The sequence below is a fragment of the Crinia signifera genome, chromosome 3, assembly GCF_055691185.1.
Source record: "Crinia signifera chromosome 3, ASM5569118v1, whole genome shotgun sequence".
NCBI lineage: Eukaryota > Metazoa > Chordata > Amphibia > Anura > Myobatrachidae > Crinia > Crinia signifera.
The window spans coordinates 284,199,787-284,219,093 of record NC_139219.1 but is presented as its reverse complement, the minus strand read 5'-3'; the positions used below and the strand labels follow the sequence as shown (position 1 = coordinate 284,219,093).

At 46.3% G+C, this 19,307-nt stretch overlaps 1 protein-coding gene across 3 annotated transcripts in view; it reads right to left on the bottom strand.

Annotated features, from left to right (window-relative positions):
• The window catches only part of SLC16A14 (solute carrier family 16 member 14), a 42,729-nt gene extending 28,479 nt beyond the window's left edge, over positions 1–14,250 (bottom strand). The window contains exons 1-2 of one of the 3 annotated variants that reach the window (XM_083178325.1): positions 13,889–14,249; positions 2,967–3,035 (exon numbers count right to left, since the gene is read on the bottom strand). The gene's annotated coding sequence lies outside the window, so the exon portion shown is untranslated. Of the gene's footprint in view, positions 1–2,966; positions 3,036–13,888 lie in introns of all 3 variants that reach the window. The other 2 variants (XM_083178326.1, XM_083178323.1) reach the window with 2 other exon arrangements.
• Positions 14,251–19,307: the final 5,057 nt, after the last annotated feature.

Sequence of the window (19,307 nt, the reverse complement as noted above, 5' to 3'; positions counted from 1 at the left end):
CTTTTAAAATATCCTCTAGACAGGGCGGGCAACAGAAATCTTGGGGCCCCATATACTTATCTCTGGGGGCCCCGTATGACCACACACACACATAACTGACTAGCATACTAACCCCCCCCCCCCATCCTTCACACATGCCTCACCTTGGTGGTGACTTCTTACAACTGGCTTGCAGCAGCTGAACATGTCCCCCCCTGGCAGCTGCTCTCCATAAGTGGAGTCTGCTCCACAGTGTGCACTTTGGAGGGAGCAGGGCCCAATGTGGATGTAGCCTGATGGACAGTGCGACGGAGCTGCTGTTTAAACAGCCGCAGAGTAGGAAGCACTGTCTGCGTTGGTGTTTGAAGTACAGTGCGGGTGTGGACAGTGCAGCTCCTTAGTGGCAGCAGATTGTTAGTACGGTACAGTGTCATGGCATCACGACGCTCAGCGGGATTAAACCATGTGACTACTAACAGGGGGGTTACTCTGGATGTTTATTGTCTGCTCCAACCGGTGGCGAAGAAGACATCATACAAACAAAGGGGTGAATTTATGAAGCTTGGAGAAGTGTTATCTATCCCCATAAAGAACGTTATGAGCAAGGTGATAATGGTTCAGCCAATCAGCTACAATATGTAAATTGACAGGTAAGAGCTGATTGGCTGAACCATTATCACCTTGCTCATAACGTTCTTTATGGGGATAGATAACACTTCTCCAAGCTTCATAAATTCACCCCAAAATGAGCTGCATGTTTTTTTTGTGCCCCTTGATCCTTGGGGCCCCCTGACCCTTGGAGCCTCCAAGGGTCAGATGTCCTCCTTGACCCCCCGTGTTGTTTTCTGTCTCATTGTGACACTGGGGTTGATTCAGCATTACAGTGTTTACTCTGATTTGTACAGTGTCAGGAAATTGAGACATTATTTTAGAACATACAGTTTCTCCTTATTTAAATTGATACTTCATTTTTCCACATCTGCTATTTTTTCATGATTGATACATTTGTAACATTGCAGAGAATAAGGCCAAACATGAAATGCAGTAAGTGCCAGACAGGCTGTGCAGAAATGTCTGTAAATTTCTAAAAATATAGATACTGAGTTTTCCTATATACATTCTTTCCTTGATGGTAGCGCGCATCGTTATTGATACTTAGTGTAACACTAGAGGATATTTTAAAAGACCGCTCAGAAGACCCTTTCTGAGCTATTTTATTTAGTGATGCTGCTTTCACACCGAAAAACCTGCTTTGACCCGTTTTTTTTTAACTTTTCTTAAAACAGGTCAAAGCAGGTTAAACCCCTTTCAATCCCCTTTCAGACCGCACTTATAAGCTGGTATTTTACATTGCATGCCAATGGTCCCGCTCATTAGATATGCACAGAGCGGGACCAGCTTGGCTGGCTCCTTAATACCATTTCAGACCCGTTTAGACTGCAACAAAAACCGGGTCGGAAACGGTAAGGACCCTGCTTTTTTTTACCATTTCCAAATACCGTTTTATTGGAAATGGTAAATTCACTATGGACCTTTCAGACCACACATATTACCTTTTTGAAACAGCTAAATAAAGGGTAATATGTGCGGTCTGAAAGGGGAATTAGAGGTATACATTATTATCTAAGATAGCTTGTTAATCAGAGGGTAAATGCAATCACTAACATAAATACATACCTTTAATACCTCTATTTTTAATTGCTAAATGACAGAGTCTGTCTTCATATGTGGTTGCTTACACTGTTACTGAAGGATCACATTTACCATTTATTCCCCACACATGTTTTTCACCGTTTAAGGGACCGTTTGATATACTGTGATTATCATTTCAAACATTGGTACTTATGTAGTATCTGGGCGCCCGATTTTTTGATTGTATGCCTTAAGTTAAGGCATACAATCAGATGCGATGCGATGCGATATCGCCACCGGCCACCGAAGCGTGGCGAGCGTAGCGAGCCCCGCGAGGGGACACAGAATACCGTCCCCTCGCCACGCTTCGGGCTCGGTGGCTCGCCACAGGTTTATATCCAACTCCATGCCCACTTGGATAGTAGGAGTATGAAAAGGACCCCTTTTTCCCATTGAATTCTATGTTAAAATGGACTCAGACCATTTTAACATTGAATCCTATGGAAAAATCGGGTCCATCGCATCGCATCGCATCCGATTTGGTCGCATGCGATGCGATGCGATGTGCCCGATCCGACCCGATTTCTAAATCGGGCGCCCAGATACTACATAAGTACCCAAACATTTATAAAATGAAAGTAACATTTTATACTAATACATTTTTTTTTAAAAGAGTGACCCCCAAAATAGGTTCATTTTTCCTTTACTCTGACATGACCCCATGTTGATACCTGACAGTGGGGCAGATGTGTGAAGTGTCGTTATGGGGGAGAAGGGGTGTCAGTGCTCGTTATGTGCACTGATACCCCTTCTCCCCATGTATGAAGGAGCTGGTGAGTGCTAAATGACAGGGGCGCATAGCTGGCCGATATGCAGGGCGAATGTATGATTTCGTCCGCTGCCGATACCTGCTTTGCCAGCAGCAGCGTGGCGAATCCCTATCTCCACAGTAGGGACAGCGCTGTCCCTGCGGCTCTGGAGATCTTGCAGGAGTAGCGAGATCCTGTTCATGCCCAGTCCAGCTGGCATGGAGGAAGGAGAACTGATGTCAGTGTGAACTGATGCCCTGCCTCCAGTAGGAGGACATTGCCGGAGGGGGGAGTTTGCGCTTCCCCACTTCGGCAGACAAGATGTTAATACATCTTGTTGATGTCCCTTCCTGCTTCGCCTCGTTAATGAGGCGAAGCAGGAAGTATTATAGTGGCGCGCTATGCACTGCTATAATACATCTGCCCCAGTGATTGTTAACCTGGAGAGCACAGCTACTACTTCTTTGGTGGGTTTAAAAAACGGAGATATCCGCCATTCACTACAAATTAATTGTTGGTTACATTACACTACAACTATAACTTTACCTCCTATAGTCTGGTGCAGGAATAATCCATTCTCCTTTATGTCTTCAATCTTCTGACCAGTTATGCAGCCTATTTAAATGGAGACAAGTTGAATATCACTGTGTGCTGTTTGGTATCACTGTGTGCACCAAACTGCACATGTATAAAAGAAAGCAAAGGAAGTGTTGTCTGAGGAGATCAAAAATAAAATTATAGACAAGCACATTAAGGCCAAGGGGGCAAATTCGATTCGCCTATTAAAAAATAAATAAAAATAGTCAGAACTGGAGCTTTTTGGAAATTCATATTAGGTCTATGTTCACAGATACAAATGATTCTGTCTAACCCTCTCTTAGACAGAATAAGGTTCCCCACTTAAAAATTTAGTCTACTTTGAAAATGTTCCATTAAATGTAATGCAAAGTCTGATTTCTATTAAATAAGGAATAAATGGATGGATGCCAATTCCTTTTCTTTATTTTCAGAACAACTTTTTTTTTTATGGAAATGTATCCACACATCTTCATGTTTGTATATTATGTGCTTTCCTATGTTCAGCCCCCTTGCTCACCTGGATGTATTGGCACTGTGGTATATGCTCCATTGTGGCAGATATTAAGGGATTGATTTAATTAGACTTGCACTTAGAGTAGCTCCCGAGTCACTGATTTTTGTTTGCAGATCCAAGTCCGGGACAAAATCAGGCTGCGTGGAGGCAGACAAGATGAGGTGGTGTTGCTGGCATTTTGCCGCTATATGCATCCACCACAAATAGTCCATTAAAGAGGAACCCTTCTATTCTTGTCATTAAAACAGTAAATATACAAACACATTTTAGAAATGTTCTCCAACTAAGAAGTGCTGACAAAACAAAAAGATTTGTTTTTCTCACTGGTTGAAGGCTATTAAAGCCTTGTAATAAACCACAGTTGCCAATTTTTTTTATCTTGGCCCTAATAAATGCCCATCTGTTCATCAAAGCGTACCCTCCTGCATAACCTAGTGCCAAGGCCGCTATCCCTACCTACCGTTTTATGCCCTGGCCATCCCTGAGATGCTCACTTTTTGCCTTCAGACCTCCTTACTTGCACCTTGTGTCACTTGTCTGTCTCTCTCTCCCTCTTAAACAGTGGTGTCAAACGCATGGCCCACCAGCTGCTGTGGAACTACATATCCCAGCATGCCCTGCCACAGATTTTATATAATGGTTTGCTAAAACTGTGGCAGGGCATGCTGGGATCCGTAGTTTCACAACAGCTGCAGGGTCATGAGTTTGACACCACTATTCTAGACTGTGAGCTACTTGGAGCAGGGCCCTCTTCCCTCTTGTTCTCACGGCACTCTTCTTGCATTTCAATAACAGCTCTCTTACCAAACTGCCATCTATAACCGCATCGCTTCTCACTTGTGTTCATTCATCTCTACTACTGATTATTTACCCCTGGTAACATGCAGACTACTCCTCAGCCTCCCTACATCTCAGCTGTATTGTGTAATATAAACTGTGATGATATTTGTTACTTGTGCTCTGTTTTTGTTCTTCAGTTACTGTTATGTTTAGTCCCATGTATCCTGTATTGTTTTAATGTGTGCTGTATGTACGAATGCTGCGTAAAACTTGTGTCGCCTAAAATATAATAATTCTGTAGGGGAAGGAACCATGTTAAGGGGGGGGCATTGTGGTGCAATGATTCACTGTGGTATTGTACAGCTGTGGTCAAGGCAGCAATAATGATAAGCCCTTGGAGTGCACACTTCTGTGGGAATTGGCTGGATCCAGCCGGCTGGTCTGTTCTGTCATGAGTGCAAAAAAGCCTGCAAAATTCAGGAGTATTCTGGACATTCAGGGAGCGAAAGCTGAAATGTTCTAGACCCAAAACAGTGTATGAGAAGAATTCAAAATTGGGACAGAGATTGGTATATGCCAATCTATGCAAACTGATTATCAGCATTGCTATTATGGGAAAGAAAATGTGGGTAATTAAGAAAAATATGATAATTTTTAGCTGTAAATCTTAATAACTATATTTTTCTTTAATCTTGTCATGTTATTTATATTTTAGACTAGCTGTACCCGGCCAGGTGTTGCTGTGGCTCAGTCTGGCTAAATGGAAAAGAAAGAAAAGAGAAAGCGCACGTTTGTAATATGTTTAATCTTACAATGCTTGTGGGTATACAAAATTGTTTATTGTTCCATTGATATAGAGATTGTCTGGTTTGCAGACTCTAGAACACGCAACATATAATTGTCTAGTGTTCCCACTAGGCTGTTTTAGCGGGACGCTGCGCCTGCCCGATTTTTAAAGGGCAAAATGCACCCTGCCCCTCTCGCAGCGCCCCGCTAAAACAGCCTCACGGGGAAGCCCAGTGCAGTAGGTCGGGCCCGCCCCCTTTCATGATGCTGACGGCCCGGGCACGCCCCTTTCATGACGTTGGCAGCCTGGGCACGCCCCTTTCACGATGCCGCGGCCCGGGCACGCCCCTTTCATGACCCAGCTGTGGCCCAGTCCATCCCCCCGGCGCCCTGCCCGGTCTCCATCCTAGAGTGAACACTAATTGTCCATGGGCGGGATGCACTAAACCGAAATGCGTTAAAAACACCGTTACCGGTGTTTTCCCTGCTTCTTCATATGCAGGAAAACCCACACGATGAAGACGGTGATGGGGGCCGTGGATGAAGACAGTGATGGGGCCGTGGTTGAAGACGTTGTTGGGGGCCGTGGATGAAGAGGGTGATGGGGGCAGTGGCTGAGGATGGTGATGGGGGACGTGGATGAAGATGGTGAAGGGGGCTGTGGATGAAGACGGTGATGGGGGCTATGGTTGAAGGCGGTGATGGGGACCATGGTTGAAGATGGTGATGGGGGCCATGGTTTAAGACAGTGATGGGGCCATGGTTGAAGACCATGATGGGGTCCATGTTTGAAGACGGTGATGGGGGCAGTGGATGAAGACGGCGTTGGGGGCCGTGTATGGACATGGTGATGGGGGCTGTGGATGGAGACGGCGATGGGGGCTGTGGATGAACATGGCAATGGGGGCAGAGGATTAAAAGGCAATGAGGGTCATAGCTGAGGACTGAAATGAGGGCTGAGAACGGAAATGAGAGATGGGGCTAAGGATGGTAATAAGAGATGGGGCTGAGGACGATGATGAGGGATGGGGCTGAGCACGGTGATGAGGGATGGGGCTGAGGATGGTGATGAGCGATGGGGCTGAGGACAGTCATGACGAATGGGGCTGAGGACGTTGATGAGGGATGGGGCTGAGGACAGTGATGACGGATGGGGCTGAGGACGGTGATTAGGGATGGAGCTGAGGACAGTGATGAGGGATGGGGCTGAGGACGGTGATGACAGATGGAGCTGAGCATGGTGATGACGAATGGGGCTGAGGACAGTGATGACGGATGGGGCTGAGGATGGTGATGACAGATGGGGCTGAGGACAATGATGATGGATGGGGCTGAGCATGGTGTACATGGGGCTGAGGATGGTGTGCATGGGGCTGCGAGCTTGGGACCAAGTTTCAACCCACTGGCCTGGATTTTCTGGTTAAAAAGCACTCACTGGTCTGGATGTGAAGTAATCCGTGTCCGCTCGCCGCGCTTCGGGCTTGGTGGCTCGCCACACTTTATAACATCAACTCCACGCCGATGTGGATAGTGGGGGTATGAAGAAGTCAGGAGGAAGCGTAATGCGTCCCCTCGCAGGGCTCGCTGCGCTCGCCACGCTTCGGATAGTGGGGGTTTCAGGAACACATTCACACCAGCCATACTATACATCTGAGACAGTAATGACGACATGTATTAACTGTTAACTGGATTTTAGTTAATAATAAAGAATAAAAAAATCAACTTAAAGTACAATAATATCAAATTATACAGACCAAAGAAAATAATTAACCCCTTCCCGACATTGCCTTTTATGGTAATTTTTTTTTTTTTTTCCTCCTTGCGTTCAAATAAGCGTAACTTTTTTAATTTTCCGGCTATATAGACACATGAGGGCTTTTTTTAAACGGGACAAGTTGTACTTTTTAATGGTACCATTTACTATACCGTATAATATTCTGGGGAATCAGGAAATAATTCAATGTGGGGTAAAAAGAAAAAAAAACGCAATTCCACAGTTTTGTGCTGGTTACGGTTTTTTTGGAGTTTATAGTTCGTTTAAAATGATGGGTTATCTTTATTCTATGGGTCGTTACGATTCCGGTGATACCAAACTTATATAGTTTTCGTTACATTTTACCACTAAAAAAAAAATAGAAAATGTTACGGTTTTTCGAATTTGCGTTGCGTCGCCATGTTCTGCGGCTTATAACTTTTTTATTTTTCCACCTACGGACCTGGGTGAGGGCTCATTTTTTGCGGGCTGAAGTGTACTTTTTAATTAATACCATTATGGGATATGGGCGACTTTCTGATCTCTTTTAGCTATTTTTTTTTGGGTAGGCGATGCGACCAAAAAACGTAGTTTTGGCGTTGGGGATTATTTTCCGTTTACGCCTTTAACCGTGCGGGATAACTAATGTTATATTTTAATAGATCGGACTTTTAGGAACGCGGCGATACCAAATATGTTTATTTTTTTATTTTTTATTTATTTTTATTTGGGAAATGGGGAAAGGGGGTTGATTTGAACTTTCAATATTTTTTTTTTTTAAACTTTTTTTTTTTTTTTTTTTACTTTTACTACAAGGCCCCCTAGTGTACTTGACCACTAGGGGGCGCGATCGCCTGTACTAGGTTCAGCCATAGAGCTCTATGGCTGAACGTAGTGATTTTATGCACTTCCTATTACATCCTGCCTCAGGCAGGATATGATAGGTATGCAGACACGGCCAGCACAGGGGTCTACATTAGACCCCTGGCTACCATGGCAACCGATCGGCACCCTCCGATCTCGCTGCGGGGGGCCCCGATCGGCGCCGGAGGGGGGCGCCCCCCCTCCGATCAGCTATTTAAGCACTGCGGTCGCTTTGCCCGCGGTGCTTAAAGGGTTAAACGGCCACGATCGGCGAACTCGCCGCTCGTGGCCGTGAGAGCAGGGACCTGGCTGTAATATACAGCCATTACCTGCTCTCTTTCAAGCCAGCTCACTCCGTGAGCTGGCTTGATTCCCCCGCAACCGACATATGACGTAAATGTACGTCATATGTCGGGAAGGGGTTAAACAGTTATTCTTCTGATTCTGCCTTCACAGAAACTGCAGCAGAAGTGGATGCAGTTGTGTCTGCATCTGTGTTGTCATCTGCTTTGTTAGTCTGTGGGAGCAGAGTTCAGGCATAAAGAATACACTGGAAAGTGTTTTCTGAATTTATGAGTTTTGCACCACATAAATTCCTGTAGGTAGGAGTCCAGATTCTGGCGCGCAGTGCCCCTTTGCCTTTTGTTGCGCCACTTACACAATCCCCAAAGGCGTTCAATATTTGGGGTGTGAACCCCAGTGTCCGGATCAATAAAATTGTAGCGGTGGTTCACCCGTGCATGGTGGTACCCTGCCTGCTCCAGCTGCTCTGTGTTATATGCACGCCAGCAATCTGAGTATATACAGTAGTTGTCCCTGGTTCTATATATTTGTTTATGGTGGTCAACAGGCGTAACAAAACAGTCACCGGTTGCCTCCAAACAGCCATTGTTGAGGCAGCATGCGTCCAACATTACTTTTCCTCTGTACAAAGAGGCTCTCATCCACATCAACTATTTGACCTGGACCGCCAATCCGGCGTTGGTGCTGCGACATTAAGTCCATGGTACAGGCCTCCCGCATCAGGTTATTGTACAGCAGCATAGTTTTATTTGACAACTTCAGTTGTCGCTCACCGAAGGATATGCTTGTGAGCTCCTCCGGCCATGAATAAATGAAACATATGAGGGTCAGAAATGGGATACTGCACCCCAGGAACCAATGTGCCGCAAGGAGACTGACCTTCTTACGGCAGGTTTTAATATGGCAGCGCATTGTGTGTCCATTAACACAGGTTTGTGTGGGTGGCAGCAAATGGTGCTGCTGAAAAAAAAAACACCGACTCCTCCTCTGTCTGCGGCAGGTTAAACATTGTGACAGGTTTTGCAGCCATTACGCAGCATAACGCTGACTGACTACGCTGACTGCGGGAACAGTATACCGAATAAAACAGATATACGCTGACTACACTGTTCGCGTGAACACTACGCTGATTCTGACAGCACCGCTACGCTAATTACGTAATGGGCGCTGTGATAGTACACAAGTTCCAAAAAAATTCTGATGGTTTGGGGTTCCATGATTCAAAAAGTTTGGGAAACTCTGGTCTAATCCTTTTTTTTTTGTTATGTATAAACTGAGCCTTCGGAGAATTTGCAGCACACTGGGCCTTATTCTGATCGGTGCGGCCGGATCCGAATATGCGGCCAGGACCCCGCCTTCCATACGGATCGCCAACTCCGTCCGTACGCAGTAAGAAGCTGGCCGAACGGACCGCACGTGTATTTTTCATGGAATACGCCTCCTCCATCTCAGGGAACCTCCCCCATCATTCGATGGTCGCAGACCATCGAATGCAGGACCGAGTGCTCCACCAGCTCCCGCAACCTCAGACCACACGGACATTTTTCCATGCAAAAGCAGGGATCTGGGCGGGCAGCTGACATCCGGCGATGTCATATGTCCGCCCCCTACACGTGTGTCACGGCCGCATTACCATACGTACGCCCAGCGTTTGCATGGGAACGCCCATGAAACGCGGGGCGTATGCATATGGTAATGAGCCCAAATAGCCCTTCACGCCCCTCTCCACCCCCTGTTCGGAGTGTTCACATTTCATGCGGGATTTGGCCGTACGCCCCGCTCGCACATGCGCAGAGACGCCTCTGCACATGCGCAGACACAAAACATCGGCGGCACGAACGCACGCGGATATTACCGCACCAACCAGAATAAGGGCCACTGTGAGGAGAAAGCCGTCGCCCAAACAGAAAGAAAAAAAAACACTGGGCACCCCTGCATTTTTTCAAACGCACCCAGAAAATGGCAGGTTTCCACCCACAAACGCCGGCTTCCTGTCAGTCATACTGTGACTAGATTGCATTTACGATCCATATGCATTTTCAGTCGCTAGATTCTGTTCCTGCTCACCCTCCCCCCCTTATTTATACATTGTGCATAGGCTGTGTATATACCTCATAATCACCGTTACAGATGAGTTACAGAGCTTGTCTGGCCCTTAACGGTAACGGCCCACCTGCCAGCCCATATTGGGGATCAAGTGTGGACGTTGCTTCACCGCATTGGTTATAATCATAACTTTCTATTAATACTAATTTGTGCATCATTTTATTGGATGCAATTCAATCTTCCTATTGGTTGAAACGGAATGGTTTATGCTGGATGAATGTATTGTTTGAATTTTAGGCATTCATTTTGGCAATCCTATTAAACCAATTACAAATATGCATACAGTATACACTGCACATACACTGCCCAATCTTTTGAGCCTCTCAAATCTGTAGCTGGCATCCTGCCTAATAATACACGCTTGTACATACCATGTGTTTGTTTACCAGGCAATCCTATAATTGCTATGTCACATACATCTTAAATATCTGCTGAGAAAAGGCTTCCCCAGCCCTCGGGTGCTCAGTTGTGTTTCCAAACAAAGCGAGGCCAATGCATACACTGTCTTATACGGAAACAAGATTTCCTGATCGTTTTGTACAGTGGGCGGATGACAGCAAGCTCCTCTATGACAGACCTAGCCTCTCTGCCTTCAAGACATAACCTGTACACATCCGCTGCCTGTTACATCACAGTGGTTACAATACAACAGTGTTGTCTGTGTGTGCAGCACAATGAGATGGTAGGGACCCCCACCATATGTAATGTAAGAAAATGAATGCATACACACGCACACACACACACACACACACACAGGCACACAAAGCAGTCCCTGGGGAAATTCAGCGATTACAGGCAATCACAAAGAAAGGCGGGCAGAGGAATGACATGGCTATACGAATGCTTGTGTTACCCTATAGTAACCTCACGCTGCTGCACACTTGCTGGATGAGGAGGCACACTACACACTAGAGCATCACGCCTGGCACACTAGCAAATTCTTCTGTTTCAAGCTCACAATATACACACAGAAATATGTATATTTAGTGATATAATCTAATTTATACACATACTTACAGTGAGCAACACAATCACAGGCACGCACAGGTCCATATATATTTAGTCATGCTCTTTTACACACACACACACACACACACATACACACATATTTAAGCTGAGGACACACGGTGCGATTCTGGCTATTGATTTTGACTATAGTCAAAATTAAATAGAAAATTAGGAGGTCATTCTGGTTGATTCAGTCCCCTGCGAATTTGCAACAAAGATGGATGGTGAAGGTCTGCATAATTGCTTCTGCACACACACGGCTTCTGTGTGGACGCTTTCAGAAACTTGTCTCCGTGGGGTTCGCACTAGGGGGTGGGGGAGGAGGCATGCTGGGGGCTTTTGCTTGTGAATGCCCTGTGTTTCCTAGGCGCACCCACAAAAATCCTAGGTGCGCCAAAGAAAATGCTGGGTGTCCCCATGCAAATGCAGGCTGGCACCTGGCTTCCGGGGCGGGCCGCTGACGTAACCGGACATCAGCTGCCCGCCCAGTTCTCTGACCTGGACGCCGCAGATATAAGTAAGCATAGACTGACTTGGATTTGCAGCACTACAGAAAACATTCGATAGTCAGTGACCATCAAATGACTTTGGCCCACACGCAAGCCTGCAAATGGATGTTTATGGAAAACATCCATACGCAGCGTGGCGGGAACATTCGCACACCAGCGGCGTAACATGGCTCGCAGAGCATTGAAATACTGCTGCTTTATTATACACACATACTCAGTGATACTATTAAATACACATATTATACTTAAGATGGGTACAGACCTAAAGATTTGTCTATCAAATCTGGTGTGAACAACAATCTGGTAATGTATGGGAGCAAATGACAATCAAACATTCCCTGCCATACACAGGAAAACAGACATTGGTCATTCATTTGATTTAACAAATCTGTCCGTACAATTGTTTTTGTCCATTTTGCAGCATTTAGGAGCAAGTGGTTGTTTGTACTTTTTTTGGGAGTGCATATATTAGTAGCTGCGATCACAGAGAGGTCTGTGCGTCCCAGGAGATCAAGTGATCCTGCACATCTGCTGAGGCGCTCAGGCTTTGCACAGTGACCCGATGTACGAAAATGTTTCCGGAACCCTGGGCACCCTGTGCAGATGATGCGATCACAGTGGGCAATGTTTTGCTATTTAATCGCAATTACATGCAAGAAATCATTGCAGCCAGACCAGGGAGAACAAGCGCACCTGAATGACCCTCCACATACAAAAACGTTGCCCCAAGTTCACTTTCCAGAGCTTGTTGCCATATATATGGACACATTATAACGATTTTACCTTGGAACAACAAATCGTGCATATCATCTAATGTATATGCCTGACTGCATGCTCCCATGGGATGCATGCAAAATCTTCTGGTCAGCCATGCTGCGTGCGCATCCTCGAGATATCGTGTGTGATATAGGGGCGTAAGTTCATCCCAGTCAGGTGTTAGTATGGCTCCTGGGACAGAGCCGGTTAACTCTGCAGCACTTCATATGAAGAGCAGCACTCACACTTGGATCCCGCTGTGAACCACCCAGGTGCTGCTGTGCATGCAGGTGCCCCTTCTGGGCTTGGAGCCCAAAGGCAGGTGAGTCCATTGCCTCTGGGAGTTACGCCCCTGGTGCGACAGTAGAATAAAGGGTGGAAATGATTTGTCGTTCCATTGTATCACATCAAGCGGTGTGCATGGGCAATCTGGCATGGCCCGGGACAAAGTGAAATTATCCTAATTGCCCGCCATGCATACTGTATGTGTACCCGACCATATAGAAGCCCATGAGCTACTTCATCAAAGCTTCCCTCTCTGACTCCCCGTGGCTTGCACATGAGCAGGCGGACATGTTCGCAGTAGAAGTCTTCACAACAAAAAAGCGATTTTAATTGTATTACACATACGTATGGGGTTAATGAATGCCGCTATGCAAACAGTAAGTGGCAGGATTTATAATACGCAATGCAAAATACATCCTGTCCCTAGCGAGACAATTATACACATACACGGACATATATTATAAGCTTACCAATGCACACACACTAAAGCGGGTACATCGAGGTGGGTGTGCAGCTTATACTCCATTCACACCAGAAGCAAATTAGCGGGTTAAAGCTTTTCAACCTGGGAATTTGCTTTTAAAAAAAAACTTGGGTTTTTCTTTGGTGTGAAAGGGTCAAGCCGGGTCTTAAATTCTCTTGACCATGGTCAGCGAACCGGGATTTAAGACTCGGGTTGAATCTTTCACACCGAATTCTGTGCATTTGCCAGGTTGGCGGTATGAACGGGGTACTATATGAAAGAAGCAGTCCAAACACTTACAATTCATACATGAGGTAAACAGTGGGAAATTAGGGTGCACACTACACATGCATGCCCTCTGCACTTGCCATCTTAGCTACCCTATACCTGGCATCGGGGACCACTACACAGGTATAACAGATGCTCTCCTACCCTATACCCAGCATCAGGCAGCAACCTGCAGGGGCCACATGTAATTAGGGTGCACAGCCACTGTACACTACACAGGTATACCCTACCCTTAAACCGGGCAGCTGGCAGCAAGGACCACGTGTAATTAGGGTGCACACTACAGGGTGCTACACAGTTATATTGGCATCAGGTACCTGGCAGCAACCTGCAGCATCCACATGTAATTAGGGTGCACACCACAGAGTAACGCCCGGTGCTGCACAGCCGGCATCGTGCACCTGTCACTGCCCAGTAAAGTTGGCACAGACACCTGGCAGCACAGGGGGGAGGAAGGCGGACGGTGTACTGTACCTGCTCCCGGACCGACCTCCGGCTGCAGCAGCTGCGGGGCAGCCCGCTCTCTCAGCTCCGGGACTGTCAGACCCTCCGCCATATACAACTTGCAGCCTCCATACCCGCTGCACCCCCGGCCGCCCGGCTCCGTCCGCTCCGGTCCATGGCGTGCAGGGGGCGGAAAAGCAGAGCGGGCAGCCTCGGGTTATCCTCGTCCTGCCTCATCCCCGGCTGCTCTCTTGTTATTGCTCCGCTTTCATGGCAATACCGGCTGGTTCTGGTTTGCAGGGAGTGAGGGGAGAACAACATGAAGGGATATTCTCCACGCAGGCACCTCACAAGCACACTCTTGTGGCAGGATGGCGGCGTGTACTGTACTGTACAGTACTGCTGGTGTACTGTGCCACTGCCCACTGTAGCAGCACTGTCCTGCTACCAGCACATGGGAGTATTACACAGCAAGCTCCTTGCCTCACTCACAGTCCTTACCTGATATTATCACATTATTAATTATTATTATTATTACTTGCTCACTATTTATTTGTTATTATAAGTGGTGCCCATTGGCAGTTGAAAATTGATATATGGGAGACACAAACTGCCATTCAATATTGCCTCTGGTAGTTGATGTGGATCACCTTTTTAAATTTTGTACTGTTCTACTGCCCATTGTAAGATGACCGTCAAATCCATCAAATCATGGTGACAATGCCACAAATGTCACTTGACTTTCCATGGCAGGTAACCATCACAAGATAATCACTATTGCTTGTTCTTTTGGCGCACAGAGATTTGTGTGTGTGCAAAAGCACTGGGCTACAGAAACTGCTCCAGGTGTCAGCAACTGCATTAAAGCAATGCACTATGGGGTGATTATCAGAAAGAGGCATGCAGTAGTTGGCAACTATTTCAATCGAGCCAGAAGCAGTGATTCTTTGGCAATAATACACTTTCAATGCTGTTTACATGCACTGTTGGTGTCTCTAGGCAAGATTTTGGCACCGCCATCAGTTCCACCTCTGACCCAGCACCTCTTTCCCAACATGGCACCCATTACCCAGCAGCACAGATCACAGCAACACCCATCAACCCTCACCATGGCCGTTTCTAGAGACTGTGGCTCCCAGTGCGAACAGTAACAAAATGCGCCCCCGCACCCCCGAGTAGAAAAATGTAGCATCAATGCAAAGGGAGCGGTTTCTCTGAAAAGACTACCGCACACTCCAGTTTTGCAGTGAAGTGCGGTGGTGGCTGTGTACAGAAAGGCACTGCCACTCACTGCGATAGACATTAGTAGGGGATTGCTTTGGGGGCCCCCCAACCCACCCGGTCCCATCAGATGACTGTAAGAATTTAAATGTGCGTTGCTAATCATCTGTTGGTAAGGTATCAATATAAAATCTCTCTATATATCAGTCAGAGTAGCATAATGGTCAAAGTATATAAGTTTTAATAACAGGTTTGCACCACACAGTGATTCCACTTGCACCATATCATGTTTCACACAGTAATGCTCCTTGTAGCATATTATGCTCCACACAGTAATGCCCAGTGCACCATATTGTCATACACAGTAATGCCCCTGACACCATATTATACCCCACATATTACTGCTAGTACACCTTATTATGCCACTGAAACCTTAATACGCTCCGCACATTAATGCCCAATAGTATGGCTACCTACAGTCATACTGCTGCCCTGTACACACGCTTAGATTTGCTTTAGATTTTATGTTAGATTCGATTTTCTATTAGATCTGGCATTAGATCATCCCATTCGATTTGGCATTAGATCTGTACTTTTGCATTCAATTCGATTTCGATCACAATGTAGGCACAATGTACTCATTCGATTTACTGGATCGAATTTGAGATTTCCTTGGCTGCACAGTAGATTTTTCTATTCGGCAAAATCAAATCGAAAACAGGGAAAAATCTAAGCATATGTACACAGCTTTAATTTTATGTGTGAATCCTGTTGTAAGTCTTGAGTAGCTACAGTATGAAGAGATGGTAACTTAAATCTTGCCGGTTGAAGAATGGAATTCGCAAAACGATGCAGTAAGAAGTTGACATGATCCAGGGCAAGGGTGTGGACTCTAATGCTGACCACACATCAGACCAACTTTCCTCCAACCATCCAACTAGTTGGTTGGTTGGACTGAAAATCTGGTACTGTATGGGGGCAAATGCCAATAAGCAATTTGCTCACAAACTCGGGAGAATGGACAAAAAAATTCAGTTAAATTGTTTAAATTTATATAGGTCCAACTACAGTACATTGTCTGAGTGACACTTGTCCATTTTTCGATTTGGGAAACAAATGACTTTATTACAAATTACATTTGCTCCTATCCAGTACCAAATTTTTATTCCATCCAACCAACTAGTTGGATAGTTGGAGGAAAGTTGGTCTGTTGTGTGGCCAGCAAAACATGGCAAGTTGTCTTCACCAAGACCCGCCGCAAGGAGGTGTGGCAGCCTTACCGTGCAGGTTGTGGCCCCAGGACTGGGTCTCCTTACCGAGTGATGCTGATGGCACAAGCAGGTGGACTATAGTTCTTAGATGAGGAGTATTTTGGAAATCGCCTAGCAGGGTGAATGGAACTGAGGGTAACTGAATGAAGGCTTGAAGAAATACACTAAAGACAGAGAGTTAACCAGATCAGAGCTGGAAGAATAAATGACTGAAGAAATATACTGGACCTGCAGAATTAACAAGGTGACTGGACTGGAGCTGGAAGAATCAATGACTGTAGAAATAAACAGCAAGCTGTTTAGGAGCTCAGGACGCTGCACCTATCAGGGGAAAGGTAGCGTTGTTCTGGTATCTATTTGGAGTCAGAACCCTGGTTTTATTTTTTTTAACATTAATACATTTTTATTTAAGATTATTACAGAAATGGGGTACAGAAGAAAGAAATAGGGAAGAACCCTGATTTTAAAGCTCCCAGACACTGCTTATTGGAGGAAAGCTGACAAGGAAGGTTTTGATTGGTTGGCTTCAGTAAGATGGTGGCGCGCGACGGACAGCTCACCATCCGTTACAGTATGGATGGTGTAATGGTTAGCATTACTGCCTCACAGCACTGAGGTCATGGGTTCAATTCCCACCATGTCCCTAACTGTGCGGAGTTTGTATATTTTACCCGTGCTTGCGTGGGTTTCCTCCGGGTACTCCGGTTTACTCCCACGATCAAAAAATTTACAGATTGTAAGCTCCACTGGGGTAGGGACTGATGTGAATGTTCTAATATTCTCTGTACAGTGCTACGAAATATGTGTTTGTTATATAAGAAATTGTTAATAAATAAATACGGTACTTGTGTATTAGCCGGGCGCTCGGTACGTAGTTAGCGTAGCGGCGCTGTCAGAATTAGCATAGTGTTCCCCCGGCCAGCGTAATCAGAGTAGTGTTCCCCCGGCCAGCGTAGTCAGTGTAGTGTTCCCGCGGCCAGCGTTAGTTAGCGTAGTCAGTGTCAGAATCAGCGTAGTGTTCCCGCATAGCGTACTCAGTCAGAAGTAGCATAGTGTTGCCGCTGCCACCGCTGCCAGACAGTCAGTGTCCCTGTCATAGCTGAAGAAAATGTTCAGCTTGGCAAACACAGAGGAGGAGGCAGTGCTATTCTTCCAGGGGATTACTTCACATGTGTTCCACGTCCCCTTGCGGGGCTCGCTGCGCTCGCCATGCTTCGGGCTCGGTGACTCGCTGCGCTCACCACACTTTTTAAAATCAGCTCTACGCCGATGTGGTTAGTGGGGGTATGAACAGGTCGGGAGGATGCGTAACACGTCCACTCGCCACGCTTCGGGCTGGCGTGGATAGTGGGGGTTTGAAAATGCCTCCTTTATTGTGCATAGGACGTACTTGCGCTCGCATACCCCCTTTATGCATGAGGCACACGTCCTAATAATTAATGAGACGCAGGAGTGTCTGAGACGCACCATCATCTCAGACAGCTGAAGTGCCTCTCCGTCGGCGCCCGCATGATCCCCTTTCCGCCGGCGTCCACCAGTGCAGGGGATCTGGCGGTTACCGGCACTATGTGAGAGGTGCTCACTAGGCTTGGCATGGATGCCGCGGACAGAGCCATGGAAGTCGGGTACAGAGCCGGGCTGCCGTGGAGTCACTACGCTAACTACGCTAGACAGCTTAGCCTACGCCTGCGTACGTATGCTAATTACGCGCCCGGCTAATTATATATTAATTATATATTAATATATATTCGCTGCCTGGTCCCAGGGACCAGGCAGCGAATATATATATTAATATATAATTATATATTAATATATAGTCGCTGCCTAGGGACCAGGTAAACGCCACTCCACTGAACATACGCCCCCGTTGAGCGAATCCCCAGCAACATGTGACACTGTGACCCGTGGAAATGACAGCAGGACATTCTGCAATTAGCGGGACTGTCCCACTGTAATAGGGACAGTTGGGAGGTATGCACAAAGCACCTGTATGCCAAACAGTAATCCCTAAATTCTCACCCCCCCCCCCCACTTGGTGCCTGCTCGTTGTAGGGCCCCCCACTCCCTTCGGCTGCCACCCCCATTAACAATGACCCTCCCAAAATGGCTGTTTCCTTCTTTTGCATCCATAGAAGCTGCCTCCTATGAGGCGTTGGCCATTTTGGGAAGGTCATTTTATATTTTCAATGGAGACAGAGGGAGAATTCCTTGACAACGAGCAGGTACCCCACAGTGTTAGCAATAGCCCCCGCAGACACCAAGTGCCTCCATGCTCCTGCGGGGTCTGTTGGGGCTATTGCTACGCCACTGATGTCAAACAATGCTCGGTCCATGCCCAAGGGTATCTCCATTGCCATCTAGGCAAAAAATCTCCCTGCCAGCAAGACAATGGTTCTTTCTATGATCATGTAGAGGCATGCACCATATTGTATGCTAGTTATCTCTAGCAGTAAGTAAGGACTGCCGGTAATGATAACAAACACAGGTTAAATAAAAATGATTATGTTGTACCATTGGGGGTCTATGTACTGTACATTAATACATAAGGGAAGAATTTCTGTATATGAATTCTAAATAGTATATGGCTATGCATGACAAGAACTGGAGGGCCTGCTCTGGGGGTCTTACACTACTAAGAAGGCAGTCATGTCTTGGGAAGGCTATTAACCATTGATGTTTCAAAATCATTGATGGTCTGTGCTCAATGTCAAATACTTTTGCCATCAACGGAGGAGAACAAAATGGTTTCCTGGCATTGATGTATAGAAGCATCTGATGTTTTTTTCCCATGTGTGTTGGTATACAGAGCATGGCTCCACCCCTGGCACCCACAAAGCCCCACCCCAAGCTACAATTGGCTGGTGGGCCAGTGAAAGAATAGGGATGACCATTGGTGGGTGAAACAATCTATGGTTTCCATAGCATAGTTTATCATCAATGGCCACTCATAGCTTCTC